We start from the raw sequence: 12,616 nt of genomic DNA on the forward strand, positions 1-12,616 counted from the left end.
AGTTGGTGGCTGCCGGCCCACCTTGCCTCAGGGCTTAATGGGGGGAACTTGGTTTGGACAGCCATTGCTGGGTGTGGTAAAGGTGGCCAGGATGCTGGGGACCAGGTTCTGGTCATGCTTAGTGGCTTAAGGGGCTCCTCTTCTGAGCCAGCCAGGTCTGTAGTGCAGCAGAGCTTTAAACTAGGTGGCCCTCACGGTAATGGGCTTGTTACCTTCTGCAGTAACATCTTGCTGGTCATGAAGCTCCATGGGGTTCTGGGTAGGTGGGGGCATTTCTAGTCCTATCACCTCTCACCCCGTGTCTGTCAGTGGAGCCATTACTGCCTTTCTGCAAACCTGGGCTCTTCCCCAGGGGCCAGATGAACTGGTGCTGAGGACAGGCTCCCCTGTCCCTACACCCCTCTCAGCACAGACAGAAGGCACCCCTGCCTGTTCAAGCAGAGCGAGGTGATTCCTTGTTGCCATTCAAAAGGTGTTCACTTTCTGTTCATAATCTTTATTTCTGACTACTAGAAGAAATCCTCAATCATACGGCATCCCATGAAAGTCAGTTACTGAATGTTTCTGATTTCCCCTCTACCTATGCATGTGGTTGTTGGTATTTTACAGAAAATGATCCAGGGCTTGGTCTCTTGAGCCTTGGAGTCCTGAAGCCTGAACACTTGTACATCTTTTTGTCTGGACTGTTAGTCCCACCAGAAACGGCAGGACCCCCTGCAGACAAGTGTGGAGGCAGTGAGGGTGGGCCACACACACCCCACCCCCATTCCAGCAGCCTTCCTCCCCATTCTGCAAAGGCTTCACTTAGAAAGATTTAGCCTAGCCATTTTAGGAGGATTTTAATTTTAATTGGGTCTTAACTTTCATGCTTTACAAAACCTCTTTTTAAAGCTTGTTAAATCGTGAGACCTGTAATCTTGGGAAAAGAGAGCCGGTAATCCCAGCCTACAGCCACTTCATCCTACACCTGCCTTTCAGCTCTTGCATTAATTCATGTGCACCCTCAGCCTATCAAGGGTTTTTAGCATCAGTCAAAGGGGTGGAGGTTTTGAGGGGGTCAGGAAAGACTGGCCTTCTTTTTTAACCTCCATGTTGCAGACTTGTCATTTTGGTAGAGTTTGAAGACTGGGGTGGGAACGATGTATCTAAAACTTGGTGTGCTGCAGTCCCTGGGGTCGCAGAGTTGGATATGACTCAGTGACTGAACAACACATTGCAAGGTCACGGGAGGGGACTCTTCCCTGTTCTGAGACCTAAGACCAGGCGAGATTCCAGAGCAGCAAGTTAAAGCCCTGCTAGGTTTAGGCTAGGGCCAGTTTTTCCCAGATATAGGCCTAATATGCTAATTCTTGACCTAGTGATGGAATGCTCAGCTCCCCGCTGGCCTGGCCTGCCAGGGAAGGGAGGTGCCTGCAGACAGCTGAGTGAGTCACTCGGGGGTGTCACTCATCTCTGCTCTGGGCAGTTGATTGTATCATCAACCTTTTCAGACTCTAGCAGGCAAGTGGCCAGGCATGGACTTTAGGGCAAGAGTGGGAGGAAGAACCCAGGAAGAGGCTCCTGAGGACCAGGGGAGACGCAGCCACTGAACAGGCAGGTGATGGATGAAGTCCATTCGTTGTGGAAAGCTGCCCTGGCCCAGAAAGTGGCAAGTCTGGGTGGATTTTTCCAGAAGGAAACTGCTGTGAAGCCTGTGGGGCTCACACAAGTGTTTCTTGTTTGTGTCTTCAGTCCTCTGGACCTGTCTGCACTGCCTGCAGAGCGCTTGTCCCACAGAGCAGGGCTGGGACAGAGTCAGGGCCCCAGACAGGCCAGTGTGCGCAAGCTGAGGAGGGCGGTGGGGGTCAGGGTTGTCAGGAAGCCGTGCGTCACCAGCACTTTCAGCCCGAGTTCACTCTGGCCACGTCTGATCATGACCTTGGTCTACAAAAGACCCTTCTGATGCGACATAAAGGCCCAGTCCTCAACTGCAAAGCCCCACCTGATTTGCAGATGCTGCCCTGAGGTGGTTTGCTCCCAAGGCGTCCATACCCCACGTGTACTTCTATAATGGGACCAACCGCCCCAGGAGTCTGATCTTCCCCCCGTACCCAGGCTGGCTTTGGTGACATGCTTGTAATCCATGGGATGGGACAGCAGCACTGTGGGTGGGTGCGGGTGGAACCTTCCCGTAGGGACAGGAGGAAGCCTTGCTCTCTGCTCCCTCTGGTCTCTTCCAGTGTCTGTCTCTCCAGCTGCAATGCTGGGAGAAGCCAAGCCACGTGCAGGAGGGGCCAGCTGAGCCCAGCCTTGAAGCCCTCCCAGCCCGGGAGCCAGGCAGGTGAATGAAGGTATCTCCAGACCCCCGGTGACCAATAGGACTTAACGTATGATGGATGGGAAGGTTCAGTGTGGTCCAGAGGGGTGGTAGCTCTGGCTCAGAGCTACTGTGGGAGACTTAAAATGCTGAAGCCCGGAGACTCCCCTGGTGTCCAGCGGCTTAGACTCCTAGACCTACACGACCTACCCCCCACCCCCCAAAAAAATACAAAACAACAAAATGTGTTAGAATTGCTGATGCCTGGGCCGACCCCCAAGTTTCTGATTCCAGTGTAGGGGGTTAGTGGACAGCACTCACCCCTGGTTCTGATGTAGAGGTAGGATCAGAGCCCCTTGTTTAGGTGAATCCAGTTATTACCATGAGCCAAGTGCTCGTTAAACCCATTTTACAGATGAGGAACATGAGTCTCAGCTGGACACACAGGTTAAAGGGTGCCTGTGGGAACGCTTGGTCCTCCTCCTAGAGTGAGAAGCCAGGCTCTGTCCAGAAGGCTGTGGCTGGGGCCCCCTGGGTTTTGGCGAGGAAGCCCTCAACCCCCTAGGAGGTGGGTTACGCCTCCCGAGGGCCTGGGCTGGGACCGCATCTAATCAGCCTGATGAGAGACTGAACCGCCCACTCCTGCCCTGTGAGCTGCTCACTGCCCTTCCCTCTAATTTTATTGTATCTCCTCAGCAGTTTCCCAGAACCTGGGGGCTGCAATGGGAGTCCCCTCCTTGCCTTAATGAAGGGGCTGCTTTTTCCAGCTGGCTGACTTCTCTAGGCGGCGGGGGGTGGTCTGCAGCTGTGTGCAGAGCCCTGCAAGGGGAGGGAGAACCTGTTAGCAAGCGGTCTGGAGTAGAGTGGGAGGCAGTGGTCCACCTAGTGCTGTTCTAGATGCTTTTCCAGACGCTTTGTAGAATCGTCACGGGACTGTAAAGAGAGCAGGGGCATGGCAGTCGGATGCCCAGCATCTGGCTCTGGGTGGTTCCCTCTCCTGTATCCCTGCCTCATGTTGGGGTTTAATTCTCCTGATCATTTTCTTCCCAGGCTTGTTCCTCTGACTGGTCTGTGTCTCATGGGGGTGAGGACTCTGATGCTTTCTCATCACCCAGTTGGTTTGCTTCTGCCTCCCTCCACCAGCCACTCCCAAAGCTCACACCTCTGCACTTTTGCATGGGGACAAGGGCAGGGTCGGTGGTGGGGGAGGGGGTGTTCTCTAGTGGTTGGGGGGTTGCTCTGAGCACAACAGGAGGGCTAAGATGGGGAGGTTTGGGGCCCCCTGTGTGTACCTAAGGGGCGTTGGAACATCAGTCTTGTCCTGGGTAATAGTCCCAACTAGTTGGAGGAGCTGTGAGGACTGAGGGAGGTGGTCCAGGCAAAGGCTTTGGAAGCACAGTACTCAGTGCATAGTAGGTGCTTCTTGAAAGTGGCGTTGTCCCCTTATTTGTCCCCACCGGCTCTTGGCTGAGGGCCATGCACACAGCAGACTCCCAGTTAGGGCTGTTTGTTCCACTGGTTTAGAGCCATTTAATAGGGTGCTCAGACACTCAGTTGTGCCCAACTCTCTGCAGCCCCATGGACTGTAGCCCGCCAGGCTCATCTGTCCATGGGATTCTCCAGGCAAGGATACTGGAGTGGAAAGCAATTCCCTTCTCCAGGGGATCTTCCTGACCCAGGGATTGAATGTCTTACATCTCCTCATTGAGTGTGAGATAGTGAAGGACAGGGAAGCCTGGCGTGCTGCAGTCCATGGGGTTGCAGAGTCAAACACAACTTAGCGACTAAACAATAACAAAAATACCATCTGAGGAATTCCATATCTGCCTGGGTTCCTATCTCAGGCGTCCAGAGGGCAGCCAGAGGTTGACAGGTTGTGACTTTTCTCTGGCCAGGCAGGCAGCCCCTGCAGCTCCTAGACCCCGGCCCCGGACTGTGGAGCTGCATACCCACAGGGGCCGTTTAGTGGGTGAAGCCCTTTGGCTGGGGGTGGGGTGGGAGGTGGGGGGAGGCAACCCAGCACTTCACCCGAAGGGGGCGAGTCAACCACATGAGGCTTCCGCTCCCCCTGCCCTGCTCTGTGGACACCCCACCCCCTGGGAGCCACTCTGGTCTCTGTCCCCCGGGGCACTGCAGGTACCCTAGGATCAACACTAACCACCAAGGCCACCCATTGCTGCCCCTGCACACACAGTGGGCCCTCTGTCCCGGGGCCCAGCTGCTCCCCCAGGGAGGGACCCACCCAGAAAGGGGCAGGAGCTGGGGGTCCTCAGCTGTGGTGGGGTGGGTTGGAGGTGGGGGTCCACAGGCCCAGACCCTGGCCCCCTTGCCTCCACATCCCCTGCCAGGCTTCCAGAGCCACACCCTCTGCCCTGATCGTGTGAAGAGCCTGAACCCCAGGAAACAGCGCTCTCAGGAGCTCCAGAGACTGGCACTTGGTGGTTTTCCTCCCCAATTACAGAGGAGTCTGGCGGGCTACAGCCTGTGGGGTCACAAAGAGTCAGACAGGACCAAGCATGCAAGCACTCCTGAATGACCAGTATCTACTTCAAGGGGCCCACAGGGGCGAGAGGGAGGTTGAGGGCCAGGAGGCAGCTGCCCGGAGGTGGCAGGGCACCCCCTCCTTGCCTCTCTCCCTTAGTGTCTGAAGGTCTCAGTGCAGAGGGGCCCCGAGGCCAAGGTCCAAGAGCCCTGCTGTTGGCTTCACACTAAACAAGTCTGAGCTGACGTCAGCGTCTTGAGGCTCCAGGGATGCCAGAGCTTCTACTGCAGAAAGGGCAGGTCAGGCGCAACCTTGAGCAGGAGAAAGGGTTCTGGTGGGGTCTCCTGGCTGGGGGTCCTGTGGGGCCCGGGGCCAGGAAGCAGGAGGCGCCTCTATCCAATGGTCTGACCGAGCACTGGACAAGTACCCCCATCTCCTTGGACAAGTCACTCACCCCTGATTTCCCATCTGAAAAGTAAGAGTGGAAGTGTCCCCAGGGGTGAAAGCGTCTGCAGTGGTGGATGGAGGGAAAGAGGACCGCTAGGCGATGTGGAGACCCATTCACACTCTAAAGGCATCAGCGTTCAAAGGCAAAGACCAGGGCAGTGAGTGTCTGGAGTGAGGCAGGCCGAGGAGGGGATGCCCAGAATGACTCTACCCAGGCTGGTCTATAACCTGATGAACAGGAGTCACAGGAGCATGAGGAGAACTCATCACTCACTCTACCAACAGCCTGAATCACGTGCTGGGCGTGAGGGACAGCAGGGGATGAAACACACACCATCCTTGCCCTCCTGGACTTTATTCTGCTGTGAGTGTGGGTGCAAGAGCAACAGTAAACAAACGAGCAGGTTCATAGAGGTGTTGGGATGCTGCTTTGCTGAGACACATGTCTGGGAGGGTGAGCAGGGCTGGAGCCGTTATTTTACATGCAATTGCCAAGGGTAGCTTCACTCATCAGAGGCCTGAAGGTGATGAGAGAGGCCCATGGGTGTTTGGGAAGAGAGTCCAGGTGGAGGAAAAAGGAAAGAAAGAGCAAGGATATTCAGAGGGAGGGGACATACATATACCCATGGCTGATTCCTGTTGATGTTCGGCAGAAATCAACAAAATTCTGTAAAGCAATTATCCTTCAATTAAAAAATAAGTAAATTAAAAAAAAAAAAGAGCAAGGACAATGGTTGTCCAGTGGGGCATTTTTAGAGTCTGTATCCGTTAGCTAGTGCTGTGCAACAACCACTCGAGCACATAGTAGCTTAAAATAAAAGCTCTTGATTTTTAATGGCTAGACCCAGCCAGGCAGTATTTCCGGTACCAAGGTTGGCTGCCAGGCCGGCGGGGGCGGGGGCCTAGAATGACCGCGCCTGGGAAGGGTGGTCTTGGCTCTGTGGAGTCCCGGCCCCCAGCAAGCCTCACGCAGGTTATGTTCATGGCCCCTGGACAAGCTTCCAGGAGAGTGAGTCTGGGCTCGAACCGACACTGTCACTCTATTTTTTAATTAATTTCTTTTGGAGTATAGTCGCTTTTATAATGTAGTGTTAGTTTCTACTGTACAACAAAGTCAGTCAGTCATACATATACATATATCCCCTCCCTTTTGGATTTCCTTCCCATCTAGGTCACCACAGAGCATAGAGTAGAGTTCCCTGTGCTATACAGTAGGCTCTCGTTAATTATCTATTTTATATTAGTACACAGTATCAATAGTGTATATGTTAATCCAAGTCTCCCAATTCATCTCACCCTCCCAGCACTGTCACTTCTGACGTATTTTGTTAACTTATAAGATTCAAGGGGAGGGCTATTTGACCCAGCTTTTTGATGGAGGTGCTGCAGACACCAAGGCCACGTTTGCAAGTTCCTACAATCCCCTGTGTTGCAAGTGAGCATCCAGGGCTCAGAGTGACCCACCCGAGGCCACACGGCCACGGAGACTCCAGCTCAGCCTGGTTTAATGTCAGTTTGTGCTTTTTTTGTGAAAACGTCTTCTTGTCCCCCAAGTTTCTTAAATTGTTTAATTTCCCCCAAATTACATGTTAAGGGAGAAACTACAGAAAAGTAAGTGAAGTCACTGAGGGGCAGGACAGAGAGGTGAGACACCCAATCGTCTTTCAGGCTTTCCTTCTGCACAAGTGTGACTCCCCCCTCCCCTGCTGACACCCCACCCCCAGGGCCTCCTTCCTGGGCTGGAGGTGGGGGTCCTATAGGCAGGGGTGAGACCCCCTGGCCAGAGGGATGGTCTGGACAACCTGGTGGAGGGAGGGAAAGGCATTCCTGGCCAAAGTGGTGGAAGCAAGCTTGCTGCTCATGGGGGCTGGGAGAGGTGAGGAGGACACCTGGCCCCTCCAGCTTCCCTAGCTGCCCTCCCCCAGCACTTGCAACCAAAAGAAGCTGTGCCCGCCTACTTCCCGCTCTGGGTCTCGACTTACTCTTCTGTGAAATGGGTCTAATGGGCCTCACACCTGAATGGACATAGAATCAGCAGGGAAGGTGCTAAAAACGCACAGTCCAAGGCTCCATCTCTGGGTGAATGGAGGGGTATGGGGGTGGTAGGGCTCGGGGGAGGAAAGTACATTTTTACCCAGCGCCCCTGGGGGGCCTCTGATGACAGCCCTGCGCCCATATCAAGAAGCTCCTTGCCCCCGTTGGACGCCCCCGGGACCCATGAAGCACCCGCTGCAGCAGGATTGGATTCACCTAGAATCTTCCAGACCTGGGCGGCCCTTTGGTGCTACGCCTTTGCCAAACACTGCCCACCGCCCGAGCCCCTGGCGTGGCTCCCACCCGAGCCCCTGGCATGGCTCCCGTCCTGGCCACTGATCCCAAATGCCTCAGCAGCATCTCAGCCAAAAAGCTGTGAGGGCGACATGTGTAAAGGCCCCTCTGGGGCCCTGCAGAGGGGAGCTCTGTGGCCTGGGGGTCTCGGGGCTCCTTCCAAGGACTCTTCCTCAGCCAGGCTCCCTCTGTGGCCTCAGCCTCCTGGCCTTGTGCTGCTCCTCACTCCATCAATATTTGTTTCTCCCCTGGCTGCAAACAGGCCAGTATTTGCTTAAAGGCCTGAGCAGACGTGGCAGCCCTGGGGGTTCCCTCCTCTCTGCAAACAGGCTCCCCAGACAGCCCTGCCTCTGCTGGGCCTAGCATAGCTCTCCCAGGTCACTTCACGTCGAACCAGTCATCTGGCTCCCCACGTGTCAAGTCTGGTCCCAAGCACATTCCCCCCAAATGTCCCCCAAATGCTCCTGGCTGCGGCAGGGCTCCTGATCCCAGCTTGAACAAGCCACATAGAGTCTGTGGGGACAGGATGTGCTCTTGAAACAGATTTGCACGTGGTTTTCTAGGAAACCAGCTCCTGACCTGGGTGGGTGCAGGACACAAGCCCGGGAACCCCCAGCTGGGACCCCAGAGTTGGGGAACGCTATTGATTAGTGTGTGACTGGCCCTCGGACAGGCCACTGAACATTTTTTTCTGCCAAATTTATTCATATTGGTGTTGTTCAGTCGTGTCTGACTCTTTGCAACCCCATGGACTGCAGCACACCAGGCTTCCATGTCCTTCACCATCTCCTGGAGCTTGCTCAAACTCATGTCCTTTGAGTCAGTGATGCCATCCAACCATCTCATCCTCTGTCATCCTGTTCAGATGGGATCTTGTCATTTTTGCCTCCTCGGAACCTGGGGACCTTGGCTCTTACCTCCCTCCCACACACAGCAGAATATTTTGAGGTCCGTCGCCCTAGTTTTGAGCACTGCTCACATCAACACAGGTGTGGCAATTGTTCCTTTCCTGAGATGGACTTTGATGGCAAACTGGACATTTGCTGTTTCTTAAAACACTTTTCATTTACTTGAACTACATTTCAAGAAGTACTGGTAGTAAAGTTGCAAGGACAGTACCGAAAGCTTCCCATCCTCCTCTACCAGCCTCCCCAAACTTACAAACACGTAGCCCAGTGGTCAAGTCAAAGTTTAACTGACACTAACACCCTGAGTCCAAGCTGAAACCCTGCGTGAACCTCGCCAGCTTTTCCACTAAAGTCCTTCTTGGCTCCAGGAACACATCCAGTACCCCGCACATGCATCTGCTTGTACTATGTCTCTGCTGCGTTGCCCTTGGCAAAGGTTCCCAAGCTGTTCCTTGTCTGTCGGGACCTGAAGACCTGTGAGGTGTGTTGACTGGTCACCTGGCCAAAGGCCCCTCAGCCCAGGCTTGGTGGGGTCCTCACAGCTGGGTGGAGGACCTGAGCCTGGCCAGGGCACCGCAGACATGGAGCCTGGGATCCCGGGCCACAGGGTCACAGTGTTGACTTGTGCAACGATGCCTGGCTCTCTGGGCTTCCCCAGTGGCTCAGCTGGTTAAAGAACCTGCCTGCCAGTACAGGAGAGGCAGGAAACGAGGGTTCGATCCCCTGGGTCTGGAAGATCCCCTGGAGAAGGGAATGGCTAACCAGTCTGCTATTCTTGCCTGGAGAATCCCATGGACAGAGGAGCCTGGTGGGGTACAGTCCATGGGGTCACAAAGAGTTGGACACGACTGAGCTCACACATGTGTGCACATACTGGGCTCTCTGGTCAAGTGGTCCCAAGGGGCTTTCCCTCTGCGAGGTCAGAGTCACTTCTCACCCCTGCCCCATGAACAGACACCTCAGGAGAGATTCCTGGAGGCTGTTCAGGTGCCTTTTCTCCTCAAACTTTCCACGGTTCTAGCCTCCATCAGCCAGCAGATCTTGTCTTCAACATTGCTCTGTTTTCCCCTCCCTCCTCACCTTCTTCTCTCTGTGTATTGATCAGATCGTATTGATCAGATTTCCACAGCAAGAAAGAGCTGTCCCTTCTGCTCCATGGACTTATTTGATCAGGTAGCTATTTCTATCCAGGTGGACTTCAGGATCTTCTATTCTGTGAGTGATAATCTGATACAATCATTTTTTACTTTATTCCCAGTCCTGCAACCCTGGCTGCAAGGAGCGCCGTCAGGACTCCCGTGTCCTGTGGACCAGCCCCCATGTTTTCTGGCTCCTTATAGTTTCCCAGGATTTTGCTGCCCTTCCTTCTTGCTTGGCTAATCGTTAGATATTCTGCTTGGGTTCTGTGGGCCTTTGAGGGCAAGGTCACACCTTCTGTTTGATATCCATTATGGGCTAGACTATACGTAAAACATATTCTTTAGTTGACTGGTGTGTTGGCAGAGCTGTGTCTTTGAAGGAATCCCTGCCATGTGGAGTTGGAAGTTGTGATTTTTGGATGAGGAGCTGTTCAAACCAGGCAGAGTCCAAATCAGCTCCAAAATGACTGCCTTTTACAGTTCCTGTCCCTTCTATCTTGGAGTCCCCCCAGAGAGCCCCCTAGGGTCTGAAAGCTGGAGGCCACCGGAGTCACACTGACTAGGAGCTCTGTTTGTGCGGCACACGGGGGCGTGCCGAGAGGTCATGATGTTAACCTTAACCTTTGTTTACAAGCTTCACCTGATCTTACCAACTCCTGAGAGAGCTGGGAAGGTCCTTAGTTTGGGTTCCCTCAGAAGTCGACCAGAGAAGGCAATGGCACCCCACTCCAGTACTCTTGCCTGGAAAATCCCATGGACAGAGGAGCCTGGTGGGCTGCAGTCCATGGGGTCACTAAGAGTCAGACACGACTGAGCGACTTCACTTTCACTTTTCTCTTTCATGCATTGGAGAAGGCAATGGCAACCCACTCCGGTGTTCTTGCCTGGAGAATCCCAGGGACAGGGGAGCCTGGTGGGCTGCCGTCTATGGGGTCGCACAGAGTCGGACATGACTGAAGCAACTTAGCAGCAGCAGCAGCAGAAGTCGACCTTGTTGCAAGGATTCAAAGGCAAGGGCTTTCTAAAGGGCGGTGATCCCTGGAGAGGAGTGGGGAAGGGAGACAGAGCTTAGGGTTAGAGTTAGTTCTGGCTTCTTACTCTGACTCCTCACAGCCCCACCTGCATTCCCAGCCTGTTCTGCTGAGCTCCTGGGCCTGGGCTTTCCTTCTGGGTCTGGAGTGAGAATTCTGGGCTGGGAGACCTGGGCTCTGCCATCAACTGTCTGAGGTTCGTTGTGGGCCCTGGGTGCAGCCCTGCCTCCTTGCACAAAGAGGGAATCATCCTGGTATGGCCCACCTCCTGGGACCACCTAGGACTTCAAAGCAGACGAAGTGAAAGATGGGTTGTCACAGTCCAGGGCCTGGCTGACTTCCTGGGCTCCAAGAAATGGAAAGAGACAATGAACATATAAGAAGAAGTTCCACCTTCCTGGTTTTTGGGAACATGTGAGTTAAAAGTTCAACTGTGGGAATTCTCTGGTGGTCCAGTGGTTAGGACTCTGTGCTCTTACTGCTAAGGGCCCAAGTTCCATCCCTGGTGGGGAAAGTAAGATCTTGCACAGGATGGCCCAAAGAAAAGAAAATACTAGTGATTGGTGTGTGTATGTGGAGGTGGGGAGGCTGTCTTAGCCCCTTTGAGGGGCAAGTTGACACAGTCTATTATAATACAAAAATGTCCACATCCTATAACCAAGAGAATCACTTCTTTGAATCTGCAGAAGCGTGACATCATGGGTGTGTGAGGCTGGTCACAAAAGCACTACTCCATGATCCTGAGCAAGTTCCAGCCTTTATTTCCAACCTGTCACAAACTAATACATTTTTACTCTTACAGTAGAATGAATTGCTAGAGGAATAAAGTTTTTAAAACACAAAGGCTTACAAAATACAAGCCCATGATTTTTATTGTGAGATTTGACATAGCATCACTCTACCAAATTGCTATAGAAGTTTCTCAGTGTTTATCCGCAGCCCGGGGCACACGACCACAGACCCTGTGCTGTGATGCTCAGCTGTGCTGCTTGCAAAACAAACAGGAAAGAACCTAAATATTTATTAATTGAAGAATGACTATATAAACATGTTATGTCCACAGTATAAAATCCAGGTAAGAGTAAAAAAATAAAGATGAGAAATTTATAAGACTGCAGCCATGAAATTAAAAGACGCTTACTCCTTGGAAGGAAAGTTATGGCCAACCTAGATAGCATATTCAAAAGCAGAGACATTACTTTGCCAAAAAAGGTCCGTCTAGTCAAGGCTATGGTTTTTCCTGTGGTCATGTATGGATGTGAGTGTTGGACTGTGAAGAAGGCTGAGCGCTGAAGAATTGATGCTTTTGAACTGTGGTGTTGGAGAAGACTCTTGAGAGTCCCTTGGACTGCAAGGAGATCCAACCAGTCCATTGTGAAGGAGATCAGCCCTGGGATTTCTTTGGAAGGAATGATGCTGAAGCTGAAACTCCAGTACTTTGGCCACCTCATGTGAAGAGGTGACTCATTGGAAAAGACTCTGATGCTGGGAGGGATTGGGGGCAGGAGGAGAAGGGGACGACAGAGGATGAGATGGCTGGATGGCATCACTGACTCGATGGACGTGAATCTGAGTGAACTCCGGGAGTTGGTGATGGACAGGGAGGCCTGGTGTGCTGTGATTCATGGGGTTGCAAAGAGTCGGACACGATTGAGTGACTGAACTGAACTAAACATAGAAAGATGGCTGAGACTCAGAACTGAAAAGATGCAGTGTTCTTATGTGTTAAATGTAAAAAAAAAAAAAAAAAAAACAGGAAAAAAAAAAAGCAAACAACCCACAATAAAACAACACTTTATGTTTCCTGTGGGCTTGTGAATGCATGTGAAAATGTATAAAAACGGGACTGGAGACACATCTGTCTGGTACAGACACCTGGTTTGGTTGCACGTCACTTTTCTGTGCTTTGCAGGCATTGCTTGTTTTTTTTTTTTTTTTTTTTTTTACACATTCAGCGTTTGTGCCAGCCCCATGTTGAACGTGTC

Source organism: Bos grunniens, chromosome 13 (genome assembly GCF_055505025.1).
Source record: "Bos grunniens cultivar Pamir isolate PY7600 chromosome 13, Bosgru_T2T1.0, whole genome shotgun sequence".
Taxonomy (NCBI): Eukaryota; Metazoa; Chordata; class Mammalia; order Artiodactyla; family Bovidae; genus Bos; species Bos grunniens.